At 37.8% G+C, this 27,903-nt stretch overlaps 1 long non-coding RNA gene across 1 annotated transcript; it reads left to right on the top strand.

The window, feature by feature from the left end:
- Window positions 1-5,459: 5,459 nt before the first annotated feature.
- Window positions 5,460-11,284, top strand: LOC106558153. The gene is made up of 4 exons (XR_005383061.1): window positions 5,460-5,542; window positions 6,085-6,156; window positions 8,804-8,989; window positions 11,022-11,284. It is a non-coding gene; the product is annotated as an uncharacterized LOC106558153 (long non-coding RNA).
- Window positions 11,285-27,903: the final 16,619 nt, after the last annotated feature.

The following is a 27,903-nucleotide window of genomic DNA, read 5'->3' as shown; positions in this document are numbered from 1 at the left end:
CTGACCCTCTTTTTTCTCTTCCTTCCGACCATCATCCATCTTCTGCTCCAATGCCCCCAACTTCTCATTCCGATTGCTCAGTTCCCTGATTTCAATTCTGCCGTCCTGACTTGATGCACTCATAGATCCACCTGTAATGAATTCTTTTAGTGATGGATGATTCCTGGTCCTTCCTCTCCTGCTGTCCTGCCTCTTAGGTAACCTTCAGTCCATGGGACAATGGAACCCAGGCAGCTAGCTCTTCATACTGAACTCAGGGCTTAAAAAGGCTATTTCTCCCATGTTTCTTCCCTTTCTCAATGTGCTACCTAAAGAAGCTTCCTCCAGAAAGTTATAATTGGCTTGACGCCCAGTTACTGACCCTTCATCTAAAATTGCAGTTCTTATCCAATCAAAGTTTTGATATTTTATATTAACTCTCTGTGATCTTACAGTTTTATATTAAGGAAATAATTCCAGTTACCTCTCAAACCTGAAAGACCTTGGAAAGTTACCTACGGTGATAATACATAATCTAAAACTTGAGAGAGAGAGAGTTCTTTCACTTTCTGCAATGACCTTTGGATATCTTCTCATAGTGATAAAAGGGAAAAATTAGAATCAAGAAGGTTTTTATAAATTAATTCCTTACAAAGGAACATTACACAACCATGTGAACAACATCATAGGGTAAATAGTGCTAAATAAAGCAAATAAATGTGCTGTTTGCACATTTCTGGTTTGAATCTTAGCAAATTTTTAAGTGTTTCACTGATATATTGCTAACCTTCCACATGTACACACACACACACACAAAAACAAATAATCAAGTAAATAAATCTGGGGAGTAGTAGATTTAATGAAATCCTGGTTGTTTTTACTTCCCTGTACACTTTCGGGTTGCATTTATTTGTTACTCTGGGAAACTGAACTGTCAAAGTAAAGCAGATAGGCTTGATTCTTGGAAGGATCTGGGAGGATTCTGATCTCTTTCTGCTAATCACAAAGAGAAAGAAGCAGACTTTCTGCAGGGTATTGAGAACACCGCTTCAGTCTCCTCGCTTCACAACTGAAAACCTGAATGAGTCAAAGAAACAATACCGATGCCCAACTCTACCCTGGCCCAATTAAAACCAAACTTTTGAAGGGGGTGGGGAGGACAGGGGCAAGCAATGTATTTGTCAACACCTCCACGGTGATTCCAATGGGCAGCAACACGTAAGAACTACTGATTCAGAAGATACAACTGTTCTGTTATTTTCTCCTCCTTATGTAGATAATAGCCATTTAGATTATTTTTAGTGATCTTGGAAGAATGAAACAAGTATGCAAAGCAAGTTAGACTTCAGTAGGACCAAGTGAGGCAAGGGATTTCTGTTTTATAACTTGACAGGCTATTGTCAAAATACAAACAGGCTGAGGTTAGGACCCACTTTGAGATCCAAAGAATCTGCAACAAGCTCCCACAGCTGGAAAATAAACACATAGGGTTTCTCCTGGCAACACACTTTTCCTCAACTCCCAAGGACATTGTGCACGTGCTGCTTCCTGAAGATAATGCTGTTTTTCTTATTTGCTGTTTAATGTTAATTACTTTTGTTCTTCAGAATTGCCCACAATACATTTTTGGAATCCAGTGAATACATTAGTCTCTTAGAGTATCCACTTCTTCCAACTTGTCCTTCAATATTACAAAGCTGAAAGCAGCTATAAAACAAATGCTGCTAAATGATTTATTTCTCATCCGCTGAAATATACCTTTTTAACAAACAGGAGGAAATTATTCAAAGAATTTAATGCAGTCAAGCAGAGGATTCTAAATCTATACATAGAATTTCAAGTCCTTGTAAATAGGTCAATGACATTGGCTGAGTACGCAGAGATGCTTAGTACTATAATAGGAACCTAAAGTATATAGTTGAGATTAGACCTGACTTATGCCCTGAGAATTTTATAATCTTTCAAAAGAGATGAGAAAGGTTGGCATTCAATGAATATGAATGCATACAAAGAAATATTCTGACAGAAACTGATAAGGAAGGGATTGTGCAGATCAAAGAATGAGCCGTAGTTAATTGAGGGAAATTTCCCTTGAGACGCTTTCCTGAAATGGGCTCTGAACTTCAATTTAAAGTGAGGGATATGGTTTGGAGGACAGGAATGTTGAGACTGTTCCTCGTATATGTGATAAATTAAATGAAAGCTCTAAGAACTGGATAGAATGGAATGCAATGGCTGGAAAAAGAAAAAAAAAAAAAAAGAAAGAAAGCTCCTAGATGTCTCTAATAGCTGTGAAAAGGGACAGATTACATCTTGTTCGGCATTTTTTTCTTTCAAATTAGCAATTTACTGACAGTTTTCTGAATTAAATGCTTTATGTGAATATTGATCGATGGAAAAACATGTTTCTCTGATGATAAAAATGCTTTTCTCCTATTTTAAAAGTTAAGTAGCCCTTAGGTATGAAATATTCTTATTACACCCCTCTTGTTATACATATTGTTACTCCTTATTGGATTGTTCTAAAATTGGCCCCCTGTAGCAGACGTGTTTGCTTACCCTCATCAAGTAAGTACCCATGTGCTTTTCCATATTTATCAGCCCCCTTGCAGGTAAATGGGGACCATTTGAAGGTTCTAGATGAGTCAGCTGTGTACAGCACTTTCCTGCCGAGGTATGTAAGAGTCAGTGTGTTCCCTGAAGTTCTCTCTCCACCAACTCATCATCTGGGAAGCTGATGACACCAAAGTGGAATGAATCTCTGGGTCACTACTGGGTAAGAGCTGCCTGGAAGTGTCATCACACAGTAGTAAACTTGATTTGGTTCTGCTAACCAAGATTTGGGTTCCTTACCCTGGTGTATCCTAAGCTAATCTCACTAATGTACCCTCCCAGCTTTTTGTCTGAGTAATTTTTTTTTTTTTTTTTTAAAGAGGGGATGAATTTCAGGAAAGTGGTGGCAACAGGGGAAGAGGGAATAGCAATGTATAATTACAACTGAAGACTCATGTTCCAGCTACACAAGTGCCTGCTTTTTTTAAATACAGCTTAGCTAGAATAAGGCAAGACCTCGCTTTTGGGTCTCTAAAGAAGGTTTTATTCATTCATAATACTGTACTTTGGCAACAGAGTCAACTTACCTCTTTTGCACATTAGCCAAATTGCTCTCAATTCTTCTATTTATTTGTATTAGTCTTCTAATAAATGAAGACTAAGGCCCTTGCCTGTTTGTTGAAATTCAGCTAAGAGTTATCTTTAGCCCAATAACTCAAATATGTTTGGAGACTTGTCCAACTTGTCCTTACTGTTGTTAGAACATTTGTGAGGAAATTGAGTTTCACTAAGAATGAGAGGATATACTTTTACAGGGGCTAATCAGAGTCTAATGTAATTGAAACAAATAAATTAACTTTTAAGTGAAATCAATTTCATTAAGCTACTGCCATTGCGGTCCTTCACCTTGTATGTCTATCCCTGGCCCACATTTGAAAAGCAAAACTGGTGTTGTCATTGTGACTTGGCTCAGTTCCAGGTTCTAAGAGCTTCTTGTTCAGGAGGTAGCAGCCAACAGTCTTCTTTGCATTAATGGCATTTTGTTTTTTAATTTGGGAGAAAGCAAGGCCTTTCTTAACTTTCATTCCATTCTTTCATGATAATAATGGTAGATGCAAAATAGAGTCAGACAAAATTTCACAGTGATCATCCTTATTAAAAAAAAAAATTAAAAAATTAAAAAAACAACCAAATTTCATTAAAAGAGCCTTTGCCTTTTAAAAAAATGTAGCCCATCTGACTCTCACTTTCCCATTTTTGTAATAGATTGACTTTATCATCAAAGATGTTTTAGAAATAAAAATATAATATTTGTATTTTTATAATAAGGGACATTATTTTTAAAGACCATTCCTTTCTTTTTTTTTTTTTTTAAGACCATTCCTAATGAGCGACATGTTGATACTTTGTGTGGGCAGAAACATGTATCTGAAAATATTAATTACAAATCAAAATTTACAAACCAAAGCAAATATACAAGAAAATGGTGAACTATAATCAAATAATCAAAATATTTTCAGTTGAACAGAAGTTTTGATTTTCCCTAAGGTAGAAGTATTTATACTTCTGCATAATCTTCAAAATATGTGTGCTAGACACATAATGAATTTTAGCAATGTATTTTATGGTTTGGCCATACCTGAAGGGTGGTGAATGTATATTTATAAATTCCTACTGCCTGGAATGTAGCTGAGAACTAGGAAATAAGCAAAGTATAAAATAATTTACTCATATTTCCACAGGTTGTCTGGTTTCTCAGACAGCAGATGAAGTGAATTCAAATGGATGGGAGGACACATTTGTAAGGCTTGCAGAACCAGCAAACACATGGCAGTGACTTTGGATCTAGAAAAACCCAAGTTACCCCTTACCAGCTGGGTAAATGTAGTGAAGTCATGTAATCTCTATGATATTCAATTTCTTACTCTGTACAGTGAAAATAATCACATTTAACTTACAGGATATTGTGGAAATTAGATTTAATAATATCCACACTATGTGATATAGAACATCAGACTCATACTGTCTCTAAAAATGGTAGGGTCACCTCATATATTTATTCTCCAGATTTAAATAGAACCAACTCTATGCCAAAAACATGCTCATTCACAGACGGATGAGAGTCTAGGAGCGGATCACTGTGGGACACGTAACTGCTCACTGACACGCAGTCCTCTTTACTTGCATCACTGGGAAAAGTGCTGCCTGAACCCCCTGAAGATCACCTAGCCAATTCTGACTTCTATAGGCATTTCCTTTCATAACAACAAGAAGGGGCAGTAGAGAGAGAGGGGGAAAAAGGAGGGGGGATTCAAAAATTCAAAAACAAAGAAAACCAAGCAATATGATATTATTCAGTGAAGGGAAAAATATCCTAATGTTTCCCAGCCTCCATGAGACTCTGGCTATATTTGGGGACCAACATAATAATCTTGAATCATCAAAGTGATTAAGAAATAACACAGAGATATTAATAAACTATTTCATCATTTAAAAAAAACACATCCTAAAATTTTAGAATATAAAATGTCTAGTAAAGAGTTAAGTTTCAGTTATGCATAATATCATCTTATGTGGAATGACCCCATTTCCCCTTGGTAACAAAGCACATACTTTTATATTTAGCAACATTAGGGACGACTCTATGATAAGGTACTGGGCTAAGTCCTAGAGGAGAGAGAGGTAATGGAGACATTATTGTGTTCTCAAGTCCTTTTAACAAGTTTTCTCTGAAAATGTCATGTATCACCTTAGGAGTCTTTGCATCTTCTTACAATACACCCAACCCCAACCACTTGCTATCTGGCAAGTTAACAAAATGTCCTGATAAGGAAAGGCTACCACTTTCCTTATCAGTACTTTGGGTTCCTTTTAGTAAATAAGGATAAACAGTACTGAGTCTTAAAAAGGTGTAAATTCAGACTCGTCTATCACAGAAGTGACACAGCACAACCTTCTGAGGCAGTTCCAAACACAGCATTGTTCTTTTATTTTGGGGAAAATGCATCAGGTCTCAGTTTATATCATCATTTTTCCATTAGAAGCTAATGAAATCTGGAATTAGAACATCACCAGAGGAGCCTATTATCAACAAAAATAGAAATTATTTTCAATTGGCTGCTACTGGTGTGTTGAGTCTTGCTGTACCTGAAGGGTGAAGCACAAGCTGAGTGTGCTTTTAAAACTTTCTGTAATTTCAAGTAGTGCTATGTTCCTGTTGAAGTTCGCCACACACTGATAGGAAAAAACAATAGATGGAGAATTAAGAGAAAATGTGTAGCTCTAATTTATTATGTTATCTCAGTAATTCCAGGTTGTAGGGCAGACGGACTAATGATTTTCCTCTTTTGAAGGACAGAGATTTCTTTCAAGTCTCTTTCACTTTGTAATGCTGGGCTGAGACAAGTGCAGAAGCTTGAAGGAGGGTTTTTTTTTTTTAATTCACTGAGGAAAAAAGCTGTGTCAGATTCCCTTCCTATCACCCAGTTCCCTCAGGGGCTTCGTATATGGCAAGTTTTCTACAGAATTTCATCCCACCGTTTGCTTTTGTAGACACAGACACTTCATGGAAATTTCTGAATGAGAAAAAACATTGCAGCACAGCAAGATTGGTTAGCCATAAAGGTAAGTCCTTAATTTAATATGCCAACATGGTTAAAGCGGAGGTGTCTCCCATTGAGAAGTGACTGTGCTCATTTCAAAATAAATCTTAAAAAGTGGTAGGTAGTCTAGATCACATGTAGAGAAAATCTTCTGATTTTTAATGAAAGTTCTTTGATATTAATACCAAAGCTTGACAAAAAGATAAAAAAAAAGAATAAAAGAAAAAGCAAGTAAAAAAAAATTCCAACTGAAAATCAGCAAACAGAATATAAAAGCAGAGTGAAGAATAATAGACTATTGGCCAAGTATATGTGGAGTGGTTCAATATTAAAACCTCTTGATTTAATTTAAAATATTAATAGAATAAGGAAAACTGATCCTCTACAGATGATGAAAAGTTATTTGATGAAATATGACATCCCTTCTTTATTTAAACTATTAGAAACCTTTCGATTGTGCTAGGTAACAAAATGGCATGGATTTTACCACTCATCCTATTTCACTTGGTTTCCTAATTACTAGGAGCTAAAATTAAGCAAAAGGGGGAAAAGGTGTGAAAATAGGAAAAGTGGATGGGGTCCTGGTTGGCTCAGTTGTGAAGTGTCTGCCTCCCACTCAGGTCATGATCCTGGGGTCCTGGGATCGAGTCCTATGCTGGGCTCCCTGCTCAGTGGGGAGTCTGCTTCTCCTTCTCCCTCTGCCTCTCCCCCTACTTGTGTTCTCTCTCTCTCAAGTAAATAAAAACTTTTTAAAAAGTGGAGATAAAATTACTTAGATAAAATTACTTATTTTAGATAATTGTTTACTTAGAAGAAAAAATAATCAATTGTTATTAGTGGTAAAAGAATTAAGTGGTTGGGGAAAAATTAATGTACACGATCAAATAGTTGTAAATACTGAGAAAACCTCTTAAATTATATGTTAAAAGAAAAGATTCATATATAATAACAATAAGAAAGGTGAAATATCTATGACTAAACTTAGAAATGCATGGGATCTATGAAGACAATATTAAGATACAAGTGAAGGACATATGCTATTTTAACACATAGAAATTCATACCATGTTCTAGGATTGGAAACTTAAACAGTATTAAAATGTTAATAACTCCTGAAATAATTTATATATGTCAAGCCAGCCCTCTTCCAGTCAAGGCCTTCTATTTTAAGATAGAAGTGGAAGGCCCCACTTCCTCCAATAAAAATTTAAAAATATGTTTTTTAAGTTACACATACTTTATACTTTACTGAATATAAAAGCAATTATGAAAAAAACTAGATCACACTATAAAGCAGTTAAAATGAAAGCAGAGCAGTACTTGGGTGGAAATAAACAGATCAGTGGAATAAAATAGAAAATACAAAAATAGATTAAATATAGGGGACTACTAGATACCAATCTAGAAAAAAATACATAAAATAAATTCCAGATATATCAGAAATTTAAACATCCAAAAAATGAAACATAACATAAGAGTAATAGAATAAATATTGGAAGGTTTTAGTTTTTTTTATCTGTTTTTAAGATTTTGTTTATTTATTCATGAGAGACACACAGAGAGAGGCAGAGACTTAAGCAGAGGGACAAGCAGTCTCCCTGCAAGGAGCCCACCAATGTGGGACTCAATCCCAGGATGCCAGGATCACGCCCTGAGCTCAAGGCAGACGCTCAACCCCTGAGCCACCCAGGTGTCCCAATGTGTAGATATTTTTTAAAAAGCCAAATTCGAGACAAGGCACTGTGTGTGTATATATATTTATTTATTTGCCTACACACACATGCATATATGTCTATATGTATGTATAAATATCCATAAACTATCCTCTGAAATTTAGGGGAACCGGATGGCTGAGGGATCTGGGTGGGAAGAATAGTTGTTTTCCTTGTGCATTCCTTTGCACGTTTTGAATTTTTACCAGATGCATATATTACTTATTCCAAAAAATAGAGGAAAACAAATATGTTATGGTGAAAAGCCATCCTATGACAATTAACAAAGGAATCAAGGAAAATTTTAGTCTTGTTAACTAGCTTTCAGCAGGGACAACAGCTTTTCAACTGCTTTTCTGATTAAAGGTTAAGTTTCTTGAAAAGTAGAACCACGTTACCCACTTTTTCTCTTCTTACCATGGCAGGACCCCAGGTCAGACCCTGCTTCTCCCTCTGCCTGTGTCTCTGCCTCTCTCTCTGTGTGTCTCTCATGAATAAATTTTAAAAATCTTTAAAAAAAAGAGAGAGAGGAGGAATACAAATTTTACTATGCTGTTGAGTATTATTGTTGTTATTATTACTTGGTCCACCGAGGAAGAAACTCAGCTCTTTTCTTGATTTACAAATAAAGTGAATTCGGAATCAATCTGGTGACAGATAGAAGAAGGTGTTATCTCAAAGGAAAGTGAATGAGTGAAAGTAGTACCTGCTGTCAATTTTTTTTTTTTTTTTGTACCTGCTGTTTAGAAGGAAGTAGTATTTATCCCTCTCTGTTCGTCTGACACAAATACTAGTCACTTTTGGCTACCGTCCCCGGGGGGAATGGGGCTTCCTACTTAAATGGCTTGTGAGTTTTCTCAAAGTCAAAACACATGTTTCCCTTTTTTTTTTTTTTTTTTTTTTTTTTAACTTTAATGCCTGGTCCTTGAGTCCTTATGCTGAGCTTTCACTCCCACAGCCACGTTGGAGATGCTCTGGACAGGTGGCTGGCTCTTCCAGACCTTTGGAATAGAAGGGCTTGACTGGAGGAAGACTGGCAGCGGTTCGGCTTTACCACCCTTTGCTTCCTGAGGCTGGGCAGATAAGGAGCTATCAGCGTGGGCACGGGGCTGCAGCAGCAGATCCGATGGAAGCAGAGATTGCAGTAAATTAAGAATTTGTTATCACTTACAGCAGGCTGTCCTCTTTGCAGGGCTTCTGGGCAAAGTCACAAGCTGATTGAGGGCATTTCTTGTTCCAATAATACTGAATATTTATATTTCTGAGGCTAAAAGGACAACTGAAAGATAAGGCATGCGTTGTTTTGCAAAGTTTCCTGGGTGAAATGTGAAACTGGGCCCCCTGCACATGGAGGGCAAGGACATATGGAAGAAGGAGGCGGCCTCTCCAGGTAGCCAGGTGGCAGGTTTAATAAACAAGGGAACTTACCTATGAGGCCTGTCTTGGGCGGTCGAAAAATGAGTGGGCCTCTGCACCCACCTGCCAGAAACTGAAAGTTTATATAGAGAGGCCCTACCTGGGTGAAGTCACATTATAGTCCAGATGATCACAGCCACATATTTGTCTGTCACAGCCATACCCTTGAAAATGGCTCTGGGGGTCCCATCAGTATGTAGAAGGTACATTCCAAGGACGCAGAGGAGGCCAGGAGCCCAGCTTATGGGTAACCTCCAATCCTGTCCTCAATGACCTCCTCCATTTGGAGTAGGTCACCCTCCATGAGAGGGTGACATTTCACCCTCACTTCACCCCTCATGAGACTGGCTCCCATAATCATACAGGCCCCAGGTTTCCTGCAATGTGCCCTGAGCAGCCAGGAAGGGGTTTCATTAGCATGGAGGTGGCTCCTTTGGCAGTATTCTGGTTGTAATGGAAGATACCACAGCAACAGTATGGGCGCCTGCAAGAGAAACAACAGGTAAGGTGATGATTCCCAAAACAAGTAGCAAGTCTTTCAGCCAAGAGCCCCATGATCCAAACCACAGATTTGCATCCCCTCAGGGGAAATGTTTCCTTGTGTCCTCGTGTAGCTTACTAAAGATGATACATTATCTGACTCCAAGTATGAACACATGGCCTTCTGTTTGGATAATAGCAAAGGTGCCCCCTCGTGAGGCAGTCATAATGTCCAAGGCCATTATGTTTCAGAGAACAGTTTTTCTCATTAGAGACATTTCAGTCTTCAGTAAAGACAAGTTTTGCTGGCTATCATTTAATGCTTTGGGGGTGAATTTAGTAAGGGTTTCTTTGTGTGCTAAAAAGTCCTCTGCCAATGGAGGGGACAAAGACAGTGAATGACCAAATGATCCTGCCAGTGGAAAACAGAATGTGCCCATTTGGCTTCAAGGAGAGAGAGGTTGGCAATTTTTTGTTACCATGGGGCACTTCTGGAAGGCAGAGTATGTGGTAATGTTGCTCATTTTCTCTGCCTCCTGCCTGGTAGAGAAATGCCATTTCCTTCCATAACCCATACCCACACTAACCATGCCTGAATGCCTTTTTGCTGGAACTTGGCAGCTATATCAATAATGTCAGTGGAAGCATATGCTCTCACCATGAGCATTTCTACTCCAAATTGGTGGATGGCCGTTTTAATAAGGGAATTTACTTAGAAGGTTTGTCTTGAGCAGCCACAGGATGAATAGATCTCCGCACCGTGGAGAGGGTTGATAGATCCAGCTACATGCCAAGTAGGCAGAGTAAGTGACCATCAAGAGCTGTTCTGATCCACTCATAGGCTAGCCAATGACTCACATTGCCCATTTGGGGGATTTAGTAGATTAAAGCTTTAACCTGTAAAGTATAGATTCTTTTCCCCTATCGGGACAATCCTTAAATTATTCACAGACATTTCCTTATTAGAGTGAGTGTGTTTCAGATTTTTCCTGAGAACCAGTTTTTAAAACTTTAGGGCTCTTAAATATTTTAATATTGTCCTTGCCTCTATCATTCTTCATTGTAAGGTATGTGTTTAATTATTTGTTTTTCCTATTAGACTAAAGCTCCATGAAGGCAGGGACTTTGTTTATCTTCAATAGGACTTTATTCTAGTGCCTAATACAATGTCTGGCACATAATAAAAATCTCAGTATTTGTTATATTGAACTGAATTTCGTTAGATAGAATTGCATAAGAGGTTATTCCTTGTTGAGAATAAATTCCTTTCTTCTTTTAAGGAAGGAAAAAGGCAGAATTGAGAGCTAACCTTATTAAAGACAGGCTTCACTTACTGGAAATCATGAAAAGCTTGACTCACCTTGAACGTTATTTAATGATCCTTCTATTTTTACAGGTAAGCTAACATTCAGGGATTTGACCAAATGTCCACAAATACTAATTGGCAAAACTGGAACAAGGGCCCAGGTCTCCAGCCCAACAGTCAGGCATTTGTTCCACCACAATTTGTCTTTCTTTTGTTTCAAGATGTTGGAAGGGAATATGGAAGCACTAGCAGCATGGCCATGGAGGGGATTCAGGCAGGCACACCTAATCTGGTAAACATTGGCTTATTAGTGACAGGCTTTTATGAACATCTTACCAACAAATGGCCTCTAAACTGCAGCTGTCCTCTATTTACTGGGAAAATTGGTTCCAATGGCTAGACAGAAGGGTGCTGTACTCTTCTATCTATAGAACTGGTGTCAACAAGAAAACTTTTGGGGGATCTCCTTGAAGAATTATGGCATCTCTGACACCTTTTAGGTGGTAGGGTTCTTATTTTCCAACTTTCTTTTTTTTAATTTTTTTTTATTTTTATTTATTTATGATAGTCACAGAGAGAGAGAGAGAGAGAGAGAGAGAGAGGCAGAGACACAGGCAGAGGGAGAAGCAGGCTCCATGCACCGGGAGCCCGACGTGGGATTCGATCCCAGGTCTCCAGGATCGCGCCCTGGGCCAAAGGCAGGCGCCAAACCGCTGCGCCACCCAGGGATCCCCCAACTTTCTTTTCCACCTTTTTGCTTCCTGTTGTTGTTGACATTTCACTGAAACCTGCTGATGATCCCATCAACATGGTAAATTTGCTTAATTTGCTAATTTGAAGTTGGTTGAAATGTATTTATTAATGCCATGCCCTCTTCGCTTTAAAGAGTAGCATGCAGTTCATAGATAAATTGGCAGGAGAGCTTCTTCAAAAATTTTTTTTAATTTTTATTTATTTATGATAGTCACACAGAGAGAGAGAGAGAGAGGCAGAGACACAGGCAGAGGAGAAGTAGGCTCCATGCACCGGGAGCCCGACGTGGGATTCGATCCCCGGTCTCCAGGATCGCGCCCTGGGCCAAAGGCAGGCGCTAAACCGCTGCGCCACCCAGGGATCCCAGCTTCTTCAAAATTTAAATTATCAAGCTGGCAATGTACCACCAACCATGGCAGGGGCACCTGAATGGCTCAGTTATATGTCTGGTTTGGCTCAGGTCATGATACCAGGGCCCAGAGATGGAACACACATCAGGCTCCTTGCTCAGTGGAGAGCCTGTTTCTTCCTCTCCCTTTGCCTGCTGCTCCCCCTGATTGTTCTTTTTTTCTTTTTCTTTTTCTTTTTCTTTTTTAGATTTTATTTATTTATTCATGAGAGACACAGAGAGTGGCAGAGACATAGGCAGAGGGAGAAGCAGGCCCCATCCAGGGAGCCCGATGCAGGACTCGATCCCAGAACTCCAGGATCACGCTCTGAGCTGAAGGCAGACGCTCAACCACCGAGCCACCCAGGTGTCCCTCCCCCTGCTTGTTCTCTCTGTCAAATAAATAAATAAAATCTTAAAAAATAAAAACCGTGGCAATCTGTTACTGCTGAATGTAAGATAAGAGCCATTGGAAAATATGAACTATGTTTTAGTAACCTTGCTTGTTTAAAACAATCCTGCCTGCAAATCTAAAGATAAACTGCACATAAGCACTATATTCTGGTTGATAAAGTTGTTTTCCATAAGGGTAAAAGTAAACAGTTCTAATACTGCTATGCTTGCATACTAGAACTGATCATTTAAGTAAGTGGATACAGATGATAGGAGCCACGTTTGTCATTGCTGAAGTGGCAGTTTACAGAAGGGCAGGGACAGGAGGGTAAAATGATCCATGTGGCAGTGGTTTAGAATTGGAGGTATCAGTGTGGACTTTTGTTTAGTTTAAGGCAGACACATGTATTTACATCTAGGAATGTATATAAATATGCATATATACATGGGATTTTATGCACACATATATCCCTTTGCTCTGTCAGCAGAAAGGGCTTAAAATAAACAACATCCTAGTAGAAATAAGCAGACCCAGCGCCCGGAACTTGACTTCTAATATTATTTTTCGATGAAAAAAAAAAATCAAACCCCAAGAAAACAAAAAAACTAGACTCTTTGGGGAAATGTCTGAAATGTCTGATTTTAAGACTAGAGGATTAAATATACAAAATAATCCTGGAGCATTCTATAGTCCAAAAAAGTAAGAAGGTGCTCAAAAACAAACAATAACAATAACTGATGAGCCAACAACATTGATGAAGATACATAGAAGGAACATGAGAGGAAACTGAAAGTGTTTACAATGGTCAAAACTAGAACAATTTGAGCCACAAAATTAATAAAATAGTGTTGAACCGTAACGAAATATAAAATAAGTATTCGTGATCCATACTGATAGAAATATATGGTTGAATAAACGAATACATGGTGGAGAAGGGATGAATTTCTCATTCAGAAGAATCCCAGATACGTTACATAGATAGTCCACTCTAAAGAAGAGAAATTGTAGCTCCCCACTCCTCAAGTAAGGAATGCAGTTAGTGACCTTCTTTCAAAGAAGCAGCATGGAAAGGGAGAAAAATGAGTGACTTCACAGTGGAGAAACTTGACAGATAGTACCTAAGCCAGATGACCAAGGGCAAAATCAATGATGACTTATGTTGATAGTATGTACCTTGGAGTGATGTGATGAAAACAGTACTTTAGTTCTGTGACCTTTCTCCCCAAAACCCATAATACCAGTCTGAACTTGAGAAAAGTATCAGACAAATCCCAGTAGAGGAACATTGTGCAAAATATCCGACAGATACTCCTCCAAACTGTCAAGGACATCAAAATCAAGAAAATTCAACAACTCTCCAGCCAAGAGAAGCCTAAGGGAACATGGCAATTAAATGTAATGTGATATCCTGGATGGGATCCTGGAAAAGCAAAAAAAAATTAGGTAAAAACTAAGGAAATCTAAATAACATATGGATGTTAGTTAATAATAATGTAATAGTATTGGTATGTTAATTGTAATAAATGTATTATACTAATGTAAGTTGTTAATGGTAAGGAAATTGGGTGTGTAATATATCAGGGTATGTAGGGATATTTTGTACTATCTTCTTAGTCACTCTGTAAATCTAAAAATGTTCTAAAAAATCGTTTTTCTAAAAAGCAGATAGTCTTTTTTTACACTTAATGTAAACATGTTTCTGCCAGCATGTGCTGTTTCTCAAGACTTCTCATTTCTGCTATTTATTAAGATTTAACCATGCTATAGCTGCCTTCAAGTATTTGAAAGCCTATCATGTGAAAGAGAAAATAAACATTTTCTGCTTTAGATGGCAGTAGTAAGACCATGTAAAAATCAATAGCAAGGCCATACCAGCTCCCTAATATGGAATATTTTTGCAGTTCCAACAATGGAAAATGCTGACTCATGGAGTAGTAAACTTTCTTTCCGTTCAGGCAGAGACTGTCTGATACCATCCATCAAGTATTCTTTGGTGGAAATCTATTCACTGGGTAGTTAGATTATAAAACCTCAAGGATTCTTCTAGCTCTTTTCTAAATGTCTGAGGACGGTTGCCCAATTCTCCATGGAGTCAAAGCGTAGACAATATACCAATGTGAATCTGGACTCACAGCCAAGAGGTTAAGGCTTTTCTGTCTATTGACCACAATTCTAAGTTTAGCTGATTGCTCAAAACCTACCAGCTGCACTAGTCATCCAATAAAAGGAAAGTAAATTAGCCTCGTAAGCTATGCTCTTTTTGAGCTGTGCCATTTGGTATGTTCCCTCCTTGAAGTCTTAAAGAGTCATATGATCCAACTCAGTGCTTTAGCAGTGTTATGATTACCCTATGACACCAATTCTAGCCTTGCAAATCTAAATGCCACAATCCCACAGTTTGGCTCAAACACTCTGTAGTTAGGATTCCAATGATTGCTAGTGAAGTGAGAGACTTTGCAAATGGGAGTGTGGTGAGATGGGGGTGGATGGGTGTGCGGAACGAGAGTTTTGTATTTCAATCTCATTTTGTGAGGCCAGCTCTCCCTTTTAATGATAGGAGCAGGAAAATTCTTTTGAGGGCAGAGTAAACCAATCCTTTTTTGGTGTCACAGATTCTTTGGGGGAAAAAGGGGGAATTCCTATTGAGACAGTTTCCAGAGACAATACTAAAAATCTCTTATTTTCCCCATCCCATCCAAAAACAAAAAAGAAAAAAAAATCTCTCCTTGATCTAACCAGTGTTTATCAAACTTGTTTAGTTTACAGCATACTTAAAAAATGATTTTTTTTTTTGTATCCACACTATAGTAAACATAGAAGGTGCTGGAAAACAAAGGCACAGGCCTGGTTTCTAGTTATTGTATTTAACACAAGTGCTAGGAGATCAATATCTCAGCCTATGTGTTGGGAAGATAATTTCTTTCTTTCTTTCTTTCTTTCTTTCTTTCTTTCTTTCTTTCTTTCTTTCTTTCTTTCTTCTTTCTTTCTTTCTTTCTTTCTTTCTTTCTTTCTTTCTTTCTTTCTTTCTTTCTTTCTTTTTCTTTCTTCTTTTTTAAAGATTTTATTTACTTATTCATGAGAGAAAAAATAGGCAGAGACATAGGTAGAGGGAGAAGCCGGCTCCATGCAGAAAGCCCAGTGCGGGGCTCCATCGCAGGACCCGGGATCACACCCTGGGCCGAAGACATGCTCAACCACTGAGCCACCCAGGTGTCCCAGGAAGATAATTTCTTAAACAAACAACCCAATACTAACTTTTTATTACACAAATAACTCATGCTAATTACAGAAGCTCAATATTGTGAAATGGACATTTGCAGATCACACACGGTTAAATAAAAGAAACTTCTTACGGCCCATCCTCATATAAAGTATGAAATCTCCAGAAATGCACAGAGAAGAAAGTAAAATAAATGTAGTCGAATCCTTGTTACTGAGGAGTCCGATATAGCATATTGATGCATTACATACATATGCTGAGTTTTTTTCCATTTGCATGTATATAATACTTTACATAATTTAAATCACATCACAGTACATAATTTTTATAATCTGCTATATTTCCTTATTATTTAATGAATATTTCCCCAAATCATTAAGTATTCTACAGCATGATTTGCAATGACTCCTGGTATTTCCTCACACGAATAAACAAATTAATTTAATTTAAGCAATCTTCTGTGGTCAAGTATTTAATTGCCCCAATATTTTGCTATTAAAACTTATGCTTCCATATAAATGTTTATAAGGGGGATTTTTGCACATAGCCCTGATCACGCTCCAAATGTTGCTGAGTCAAAGCACATGCACATTTTCAGACATTAGATACTTTGCCAAATCACCTCCCCGAAGGCTGTATCCACCAGGAGCAGGTAAACGTACATCCTCTCATTAACATTCCACATTATTGTTTTAAATATCACCTAGTCATATATGTCTTATCTGGATTTCTCAGGAGAATTTCAGGGTCCTTGAAGTCCTGTTACGCTTGACATTTCTGGTGAACTTTCCACTAGAATTTTAGGGATAAAATAACTCAGCAGCCTGCTTGGTGTTTCCCCTTCCTTTTTCAAAGATCCCAGCCCACCCCAGAGATAGATTGCTGTGGGCTACAAATGTCACAGAGGACAGCCAAGGAGCTTTGTGCTTGAAATTTCACATCTTGTGTTCAATAATGAAGTGGAGCAGAGGTCCTACCAAGTGAATGATGGTCCCTTCATTATTAGAAAAAAATTCATTGCCTCTTCCCAGCTGCTGCCTCATTCTATCCTTGGTAAGTTAGAACAGATGCCGGGTGGTCCCTGGCTTCAGGTGGGAAGGGGCAGTAGTTAAAAATAGACAAAGGAAAGACTGTTGAAATGTTGAGGAAATAGGTAATCCTTCAAAACAAAACAAAACAAAACAAAACAAAACAAAACAAAACCAAAACCTACTCAGCTAAAGCATCTGAAGAACCGTGAGTTTTTTCTACTCCAGGGGCCAGTACTTGGCTGATGTGTAAAACACATGGAAGCAGTCTTCAGCTCAACAAGAGGATAAACCTTTTCTTAATTATTAAAGCTATCTAGCAATGAAAAAGGCTGATTCATGAAATAATGATCTTTTTTTTCAAAATGCCTTGGCAAAACTGATCACCCTCTAAACAGTCACATTGCACATACGTTATTAGTACTAATTATAGAAATGTATAATTTGATTTACACGATTCCTTCTATGACTAGACTATGATCTCTTTCTTGCTTATATTTGTTAATATTATAGGGAATGAATAATAGGATTTCAGAGTTCTGAGTTGGTCTCTTATCTGTTAGATATTCTTACCCAATTAGAAGTAGATTCTTTTGATTTAAGATTATAATAGCTCTGGATAATAATAAAGATTCATTTATAATTCACAGTGAATGAGTCCTGAAATCCTTTCTTGAGGGAAGGGGGTAAAATGAAATTGGTGCCTCTGGGCAAGAAACACAGGGAAGGATATAAAAGAAAAAATTGAGTCAGAGTGCTAAAGACAAAATCTGCTGACTATATAAGCTTTTGCTCTTGTTTTTGTTATTGTTGTTGGCTTTTTTTTAAGGGCCCTTTGGGAAGCAACTGACTTGCATGATTTAAAGCTGCTTTTTATTTTTAAAAATCTTGCCTCAGGGCAGTGATATTTTGGGGAAAAGCACCTTTTCTTGCCCTAGAGTCAACATGGTATGAAAGGTCATTCATTGAATCTGCCAGAGTTTCCTGCTTTTAAAAAGTTCAAATGAAACCATTTCAATAAAATAGTGGAAGTGAGAGTGCGGAGGAGGAAGGGATGGAGCGCAGGGTGTGGTTGAGATCCAAATGTTCCTGGCACTGGTAGAGTGAGCTTCTTTGAAATCAAGTATTCAGGCTTGCCAGCTGATCTCAATGCAGTGGCATCCTCTCTTCACTTGCAACTAAGCCTCATCCAATCATTTCACGGAATAAAGATCCAGTGAGTGACCCGTTGTGTGCACACACCCTGCAGGGGGCTCTGGGGATCCAGCAGTGAACCAAAGAGACAAACTTCCTGACTTCAAGAAGTTCACATTAGGCTGCGATCTCCCCTGGTAAAACAATATTCAGCCTCCCAAATGAGTACAATTGTAACAACAAAAAGCAGAGGTTTGTAGTTAAATCCCAAAGCAATTCAAATTTCAGAAATCTCATAACATCTTGTTAGCAATGCAAGTATCCATTTGCTCCAGAATTATTCTTCAGTTTGGAGACCTGTGAGAGAAAGACACTCCCACTAAAGCTTCCCTCCCCTGCAAAAGTGGGTTTCCAGCCTGTAGAGTGGAAAAACGTGCGCTGTCGCTAAATTTAGCCAAAATTAGCATCTTGTAGTCTGAGAGATTTTTCAGCCAAGCAAATTGCATAATCTAAATGCAACCGCTTTTTCTTGCACCCTTTCCTGAGAGCCTTTCCGACATTCACGTTGCCAGTACTTACGCAGCCAACATTGTCAATGCACTTTGCTGTAAGAGATTAAGGGTTGGCTACAAATAATTTCCAATGAATAACTCTAATTAGCCGCTAAAGTTGGCATATTTCCTGCTATCTGAAATTAGATCACAGAGTTGGGTTGAGATGAAAAAAGCCCTATTAACTCTCTAGACTTCCAATTCCTATTTGCTGAGGGAAATTACTGTTTTGAACTTTATCTGCTACCATCTGAAGCAGTCCGGAGTCAGCGGTAATAAAAAGATATGTGGAGTCTGGACTTTCAGTTTGCTTCTGCTCACTACTGGGACTCTCTGAAATAGACTCAGAAGAGCAGGAGTCCTGGGAGATGTTTCAGTGGATTTGTAAGCATAAAAGAAGGAAACCACTTTTTAAAAAGGTTAAAGCACAATACTCTGAAGTTGTCCATGTACACACGACCCTAACAGAGAAATGTAATTTTAATTTAATGCTGTTAATCAACAGATGTATGGATTTTTCTTGAGCCCAGTATGAATCCTTTCCATTAGAGGTTTATCTCAGCGTCTCTACCTTTAAGGGAGGCAAAGAGTCCATGGGCTGCTGGTAGGAGTTTGGGGAGAGCTGCTTAACAATAGGTAGTACCATTCCCCAGCAGCCCAAAGCCCAGCTTTTTCAAGTCAGCATGTGTAGTCTTGAGTCTTGCATCATAAATAAACATCTGAAGTGGGTGCTCCAGTTGTGAGGTCCTATCTGCTGTCATCAGCTGCTGTGTGGCTGGTCTGCTGATAGTTAACATACCACATGTTTGGTGTAGCCACATATACCCCTTGAGCTTCTTCGGGGTACAATTAATCATTCAGCTCCACTGATTCCAATGGAACAATCAGGAAGATACAACAAAGGGAATGGAGCATGGAAACATCAGTGCAAGAGTTTTGAAATACAGAATATATATTGCATTGGAGTAATAAAGTGGTTTCTTTTCAACTGTTAGAATTAATCTGTATTTTACTAAAAGTAATATTCCCTTAATATTGAAAGCACTTTCAATAATCCATGAATAGCTTTTCATCTCTTCCCTGGAAAGTGACTCATAATAAATCTTTCCAGAAGGAACACAATAACTTCAAAAGGATACAGTCCAAGACTGGTATCTGGCCACCAGTGGCTGGCTTTTTAAATTAGATAAAGAAACTATATAGAAATATAGTTTCCACAATGAATTCTCTATGAAATCTTTAAAATATGAAGCCTAAAGAATAATAAAAATTTACCTTATAAATAATGGAATATTTTAGTTTTAGATAGTTAACAAGTTATTAATTAATGATAAAATAATTGACTATTTTTGCTTTCACATTTTTTATGCTTACGACTTTTAAAAAGGATCAGTAGGTATTTGAACCAAAACAAGACTGTTTTCTATGCATCGTTTTACTCGAAATACTTTAGATATTTTAAAATATAAATTCATCTGATGCATAAATTTGACATATTTTATTCCTATTGCACAGAGGATAAAATTGAGGTACCAAATTAAGAGAGGGTAATTCTACTTTAAAACTTAATAATTTCAGACATATTTGTCCTATTTATTTTCTAAATGAAAATATTAATGAAGAAGTTGAATATTTCAAAACTGCCGGCACAGCCTACAATGCAGAAGTGAGCGTCAAGGCTGTGATAGATTCTATATTTTGTTCGGGAGTTTGCAAGAGGATTTCATCACTGAAAACAAAAAGTAAAAAAGTAAATAAATTTAAAAATGAAAAAACTACATATATATATATAATAGCACAGGAAGTTTCAAGTCGAATTTTCTAACAAATATACATGGAAGACTTCCTCATGGATACCATTAAGAGTGTTTAAGGAAAATTAGATTATTTTGATTACAACCAGGTGGAAGGATGTATCAGTCAGGGTTTTCCAGAAAAACAGAATCACATATCACCATACACACGTATAAATAAATACATAAATATATGCAAATAAAAAGATTTCTTTTGAGGAGTTGGCTTATGCAATGGTGAGGGCTGGCAAGTTCAAATCTGTAGCACAGGCTGGAAACTTTCACACAGGAGCTGATGTCCCAGGCTTGAGGAAGAATTTCTTTTTCTTCAAGGAAACTTGTTTTGCTATTAAGATCTCCCAACTAATTAGCTGAGTCACACCCACGTTAGTGAGATTAATCTCCTTTACCTAAGGTCAATTGGTCGTAGATGTTAGCCACAACTACAAAATACCTCGGCGTGTGACAACACCCCGTTAGAGTTTGTTTAAGTAACTAGCTGTGATAGCCTGGCCAAATTGACACATGAAACTGTCACAGAGGCCAAGAAACTTGCCTCTTCTCAGGTGTCCAGATGGGTACTCCCATAGCACAGGGGCCTACAGAGGGAAGGAAACCTCATCTAGTTTTAATGGCCTTAGTGTGACAAGACTTAAAAATAAATATTCTTTTAAAAAGAGTAAATCTTGCATTTTAGAAAACTATTCACTATTGTCATGTCACTCCTTTCAGGTAACAAGCACACTACTCGCATTTTCATGGGAAATTTTTCTGTGGAAATGAGGCAGGGATTATTAGGTTTCTCTGCTGAAGAAAAGCAATCTGCCTCAAAATGATGAGGGCCATGCTCTCACCCAGTGGCACAGCTTAATGGTCAGAACTGGACTTTCTGAATTTGTATGTCACTTTGGACACTTCCTAACTGTGTGATCTCAGTCTGGGAAATGGGGACAGAAGTAATCCTACTGCAGAACTTGTTGTGTAGCATGCCTGTTTCACAGCAAGACCTATGGAGCTGTTAGATAATATTATTTCCAGGGGTGCTGGGAATAGCCCTAGAAATTCTTCAGTTTGTCATCTGAGTGCCACTGAAATAAGGTCAAGTATTGCAATTTACATTCCTGAGCCTGGTAAGCTAAGTCAGTGATACTCAAATTTGGATCTGTGAGCTAATGCTGGTCAGAAAACTGTTGGCAACAGATCACGATGAGATAAATATATAAACTGTTATAGCAATTTGATATTTCTGTGATATTTTTATTATGGCAGTCTATAATTGGATCAGATAAACAAAACAAACAAGTAAACAGATCAGTCCTTGCCACACTAGATATGATTTGGGAAGAGGTAGTCTTAGAAACTCCAACGTATAGGCATTTGCAACTAGATAAAAATTTAAACGCTAATTTCAACAAAATGCAATATGCTACCTCCTCTGAAAAAAATGATAGTTGTGATGCCAATTACTGGTCTTTTGTGTGCTTCCCCATTGTTTTGTCCTTGTTCGGATATATGTCTCCCTAACTGGAGTTTGAGTCTTGGGCATGCTGGGCTCCATTTTGTTTGGGCTCCCAAGAACTAAAACAATGATTGGCACATATCTGGTGCTTATATCTATGTTTTTTTTTTTTAAGATTTTATTTATTGATTCATGAGAGAGACACAGAAACAGAGGCAGAAACATAGGCGGAGGGAGCCAGGAGCCTGATGCAGGACTCGATCTCAGGACCACCAGGATCACAACCTGAGCTGAAGACAGATGCTCAACCACTCGGCCATCCAGGTGCCCCAATATCCAGGTTTTAGGTGAATAAAAGCATGAGTAAGTGACACACATAAAACTAGTCAAGGATGGAAAACGATGGGGAACCCTGGGTGGCGCAGTGGTTTGGCACCTGCCTTTGGCCGGGGGCGCGATCCTGGAGACCCGGGATCGAATCCCACATCGGGCTCCCGGTGCATGGAGCCTGCTTCTCCCTCTGCCTGTGTCTCTGCCTCTCTGTCTCTCTCTGTGTGACTATCATGAATAAATAAATAAAATCTTAAAAAAAATTTAAAAAAAGGATGGAAAACGAAATGAACTTGTTATTTTCTGTTTCATAATAGGTTGAATGAGAAAAGTGTTAGAAATATTAATAGATCTTAAGAGATTGTATTAATAGATCATGAACAAATTTGATTCTTTGAAATGTTATGTATACTGTAACAAGCATACTGCTTTTGAATGTGAGTATGTGTTTATGGGCAGTTTTAAATGAGTGAACTGTGATATAGGTGTAGCCTTGAAAAAGAGAAGGAAAGAACAGGAAATTTGCTTCATACCCCTTGCAAACTAAGTGATCAGAAAGGTGCTCTTTGTCTATATAGTAGTTTCTTCCAGAACACACCAGGAGTCACAGTTGTTGACATTGTCATTAAAACTTTAGAACAGGAAAACAAACAAAACAAAACAAAATGAACCTTTAGAAAGGAGAGTTTATGTGAATACCTGATTGTATCAGTACTGTAATTCTGGGGGTTTATTTAAGTCCTTCCCCCCAAAACTAAAAAGACAAGGAACACTATATTAGATGTATGTATAAGACTTTGAGCTGACATCTATGGCTCAGTAATGCTTTGCTAGGGTGACATCTTCTCAAATAAGTATGATATTTTCTTCTGGCATGTAAGGTGACACCTGTTTTCCTGAAACTTAAAAAAAAAAAAAAATCTTTCCATGATTGGATAGTTACCTAGCCATCACTCATGAGTCCCCGATGCCATTTCACATCATTTTCATTGTGCTGCACTAACACCTCAGATCGGCTCATCATAGAACACAGACCTGGGGAATGCAAAGAAAGCCAATAACTATTGATCTTTCAGGATGAGTAATTTGTATTAATCCTGGAAAGATCAAAAGAAGTATGTTCAACTAAAACTTACACTCCAAGGAACAGACAAGAATTCTTTGAGGTTTCTGGAGTAGAAAGAATATTATTTCCAGGAGACACAGGAAATCTTAAATCAAAAAATCCCTACTGGTTATGTTACTAAAATGACAGTATACTGTATATGATTCTGTAGCATTTAAGGAACTCATATATATTTATTGGGATCTACTTGTGTGTTCTTTTATCATAATGTCATGATACACTAAAAGGCCATCCGCTTTGTAGTCATGCAGATGTGGATTTTAATTCTAACTCCACAGTTGACTAGCTATGTGACCTGGGTTAATCATTTATATGCTCCAAGCCTCTGTTACTTCATCTCAAATAGAAATTATAATACATACCTTGTAGAATTATTGTAACTATTAAATGTTATTTGAATATAAAGTGACTAGCACTGATACTAACATATGATAGGTCCTCAACAAATGTGGACTCCCTTCTTTGTGCTCTCCTGGTTCCTCCTTTGATGTTACCTCAGTTTGCTTTCAGATTGCTGGCTCTTTAGTCCATTTGTTTGCTACTCAATTGTTGAGTGAAATAGATGAAATACAATGATGGAATGTATTTTAAATTTGATAGTCTTTTTCCTCCTCAAAAGAAACTATTGAAACATGATTCTTGCCACTCCTTAAATTTGCAGCTCAAGATAGTGTTCCAGGCCAATATTTCACTTTCCATCCAATGCCGGCTGGCTACCCAAATTTAATTTCACTTAAAAAATAATCAGAAACTTTCTGTTTGTTGTGCTCTCTAACTATATTCTTAAAAATAGTAGTGTAAAAGTTGTTCTTTCAATTTTGCTGAATTTCCCTTCACCCATATACAAAAAAGAAAAGGGGAAGTCTACTTGAAATCTTATATCTAATAAGGGTGTCTTAGGAAATGGCCTTCTAGATCCCCCCCACTAAATGTCAGTTTCTGGCCTACTTTCCTTGTCTTGTTCTTTTATCTCCTAAAGGACTTTTATTTCCTCAAAGGATGTGTGCTCATTTGGTCAGTCTCCTATGGGAATAGAGAGTTGAGAAACATGTCTTAAATTCATATAGATTATTTTCATTATTATTTCCATTCTAAATGAACAGGAACACTCCAGAGTTTCTTTTACGTAAAATGGGACAAACTTTTCGTAATGGATAGAACTAGAGTTGGGCTGTAAGTCTAAGTCCTTTGTACAAGAAGATGCCATCAGTGGTGGGAAGCTCTGAACCATCCCATTTCTTACTTTACAAATACTAAAGTCTAATTTTGGGGGGCGAGCGGGGTGGGGACATGGAGTTCTTAACCATGTAAAGCTATCTTTCATTTAGATACACAGACAACACTGGTTCAACTTCCCTGGCGTCATGCTCCAAACAGTTAAGCAAACTCTTCTGAAAATCTTAAAATTGTGTATTAACAGTAATAATTTAGACAGTAAGAATGATCCCACTAAGCTACGGGATGTAGCTGAATATTCATAGTTAATATTTGCTTCAGAATGTGCCTTTTCACATGACCATACATACCTCCCGGGAGCTCCTCCCGATAGATATTTAGGAGACAACAAGCAATAGATATTCTGGAACACATCTGACAGAGAAGTTTAATTTCAAAAGTTCATCTTATGAAATACTCAAGGATATGCCACTTTCCAGGCTTATTCGTTCAAACATACCTTTCACCTGAGGCTTTTTCTCATCCAGTTCCAAAATTCTCAAACAAGTATGTTCCAATAATAAATAGAATTTACCCTGAGCATATGGCCTTATAGCTTATAAATACAGGATGACTAGATTAGTAGAATTCAGACTATAGCATGAGTCATTTGTCTAAAATAAAGCTGGGGGCCTGCTTATTGACCAGAAGAATCTCTAAAACATGAGCCCTGTCTGATAAAATCCTTAGCTCACTTTATAAATATCAATAAGAAAATATGTTTGTAGTGTCACTGTCTCAGGACTACACCCAATATGTGACACACCTGAGTCATAGGCTAGATATGTGGAAGTCAAACAGAAGATGAGGAAGCAAGAGCTCAATGTCCAACTTACTGAGATAGATACCTTGAAACTCTGGAAAAGATATTATTTCTTTTCAAAACTCATGAAATATTTAACATTCTATAATTAAATAAGACCTATTTTTAAATCCATTTTCTTTAAAAAAATTTCTTTGTGACCTAGGGCCTGTCCTGTATCTTTCTTTTAGTCATTGCTGTCAAATAGATATGTTATTTTTTTTTTAAATTTAAAGTCTCAAAACTCTCTTTAAACATCTCACATGAATAACAACACTTAATGGTTATCTCTTATTTTGAAGCATAAGCAGTCTTTAAAGTTATAAACCTATAGAGGTTAAATGGAGATAAATGGAAGACTTTGATTCTAAAGAGTATAGCAAACAGCTAATCACCTAATAATTATTGAACATGACGGACTGTTGTGCTTTTTTGCTGCCCTAAGGAGTTTATAATCCTTCAGGGAAGACAAGTCATACATTGAAATTTAGCAATCTATAGCAAGGATCAACAAACTTTTTCTGTAAAAGCTCAGATAATAAGTATGTAGACTTCATAGGCCTAGATGAAAAGCAAAAGATACTATGTAACCAGTTATTTAAGAAGAGGGACTACTCTTGCCCTACGCAGCCATATTGCATTTACTTAGGGTAGACCATTCATGGTTGTGGGCCATTTTGGGGTCAGCTGCAGTCACCAGTATGTATTCTCCAGACCAAGAAAACCAGCCTGAGGTGGAGGGGCCTATGTGGGAGTGTAAGAGGCAGCTGAGGTAGTCAAAGTCATCCTCTGCTCCAGTGACACTCAGACCTCACTCCATTCTTCTCTCTTCTCAGAGACTTATCCCTCTCAAATAAGATGTGACCAGAAGCAAGGAGGCCCATTGAATTGCCAGTTCCCGAGCTGGTATGCTACCAATGGGTAGATTCCACCCCAGGCAGTCGCCCACACCTGAGGTCCCAAAAGGCAGGTAACCCTGACAACAGTGAGGCCCAGCCAGGTGCTAGTGAGATAAGCATGGGAGCAGAGAGAGAGGAGGGCAGAGGCAGATTCCCAGGCTTGTTCTCCACGGCTCATAGCAATGCTTTGCTAAGTCATAGTGTCTGTAGGACCCTGCCAGGTCAGGAAAAATATCACTAAGAGGATGACCACCGAGCCTAGTGCTAAAGCTTATATAGAAATTGAAGAAAGGGATCCCTGGGTGGCGCAGCGGTTTGGCGCCTGCCTTTGGCCTAGGGCGCAATCCTGGAGACCCGGGATCGAATCCCACATCGGGCTCCCAGTGCATGGAGCCTGCTTCTCCCTCTGCCTGTGTCTCTGCCTCTCTCTCTCTCTCTCTCACTGCGTGCCTATCATAAATAAATTAAAAAAAAAATTGAAGAAAGAAAGAGGAGAGAAGAGACCATTCCAGATGAATGAAATGAAATTATAGAAGGAAAATTCTTCAAAAGCTCAAATCATGACTCATAAAATATAAAATAAACATAAAACATGTCAAGGATTTTATTTAGCTAATTTTTGTTCTATTCATTATTTATGAAATCCATAAGATCTTAAAAAACATTTCAAAAGAGAATCAAAGATTAGATAGATATATATAGACTCGAGGAATGTTGAGGTAAATTTGCTAATGGATACTAAACTGGTGCCTTTAACAAGCTAGAAATCAATTTTATCTCTATCATCCAAAATTTATTTGCACTTCTATGAACAGAAAACATTTGCATCACCATCATCTCTTTACAAATTATCTCCAGAGCGTTACAAAATAGTCAAAGAAATTGAAGGGCACATATTCTTATAGACTCAGAAAACTCAATAAGGGTCTCTTACATAATGCTTAATGTTCCATTATAACAGTACCCAGTAATCATTTTTTTCATTTCAAATTCTTTTACCTGACAACATGAACAAAACAACAATGTAGTATGTTGGTTCAGAGATACTTATCTGAGGTGTTCAGTTCATCATTTGAATTTTTTAGAATTGTTCTGTATGTTATACTGTTTTTGCCACGTTGAACCTAAAAGTGTTAAAACTATATTTTAATGCTAACAGTTTTTAGCCCCTTCATAGATGTGTGAGGAAACTTAAGGAATACGATATTGGTGAAGAACAGGAAGCTTTTCTATTCTTTTTTTTTTTTTTTAAGATTTTATTTATCTATTCATGAGAGAGAGGGAGAGAGAGAGAGAGAGAAGCAGAGACACAGGCAGAGGGAGAAGAGCAGGCTCCATGCAGGGAGCCCGAAGTGGGACTCGATCCTGGGTCTCCAGGATCAGGCCCTGGGCTGAGCCACCCGGGCTGCCCAACAGGAGGCTTTTCTATGTTCTTCAAATTACATAAGGCACTCAATAACCCTCTCAATTCTATGCATAAGGACAGTCATAAAGAAGTAAGTACAGAAAAGGAAAAAACAAGATAAAGAAAAGCAAAGCAAAACATAAAAATCCCAGCAACACCTGGATAACTAAGAAAAAGTCAATTACAAAGCCCAGAAATTTCACTTCAAAGAGAAGAATAGGATCTAACATGTAAGGAATTAAAAATCAGAATCCACTGGCAAATATGAGATCTTCCCTATGTGAACATGGACATAAGACTAAAAACAGAAAATACACAAACAGCGTGAGAGCAAAGAAGCAGATACAAAAAAATAGCAA

Source organism: Canis lupus, chromosome 33 (assembly GCF_011100685.1).
Source record: "Canis lupus familiaris isolate Mischka breed German Shepherd chromosome 33, alternate assembly UU_Cfam_GSD_1.0, whole genome shotgun sequence".
Taxonomy (NCBI): domain Eukaryota; kingdom Metazoa; phylum Chordata; class Mammalia; order Carnivora; family Canidae; genus Canis; species Canis lupus.
The sequence above is the reverse complement of the archived record's forward strand: the minus strand, read 5'-3'. Positions and strand labels throughout refer to the sequence as shown.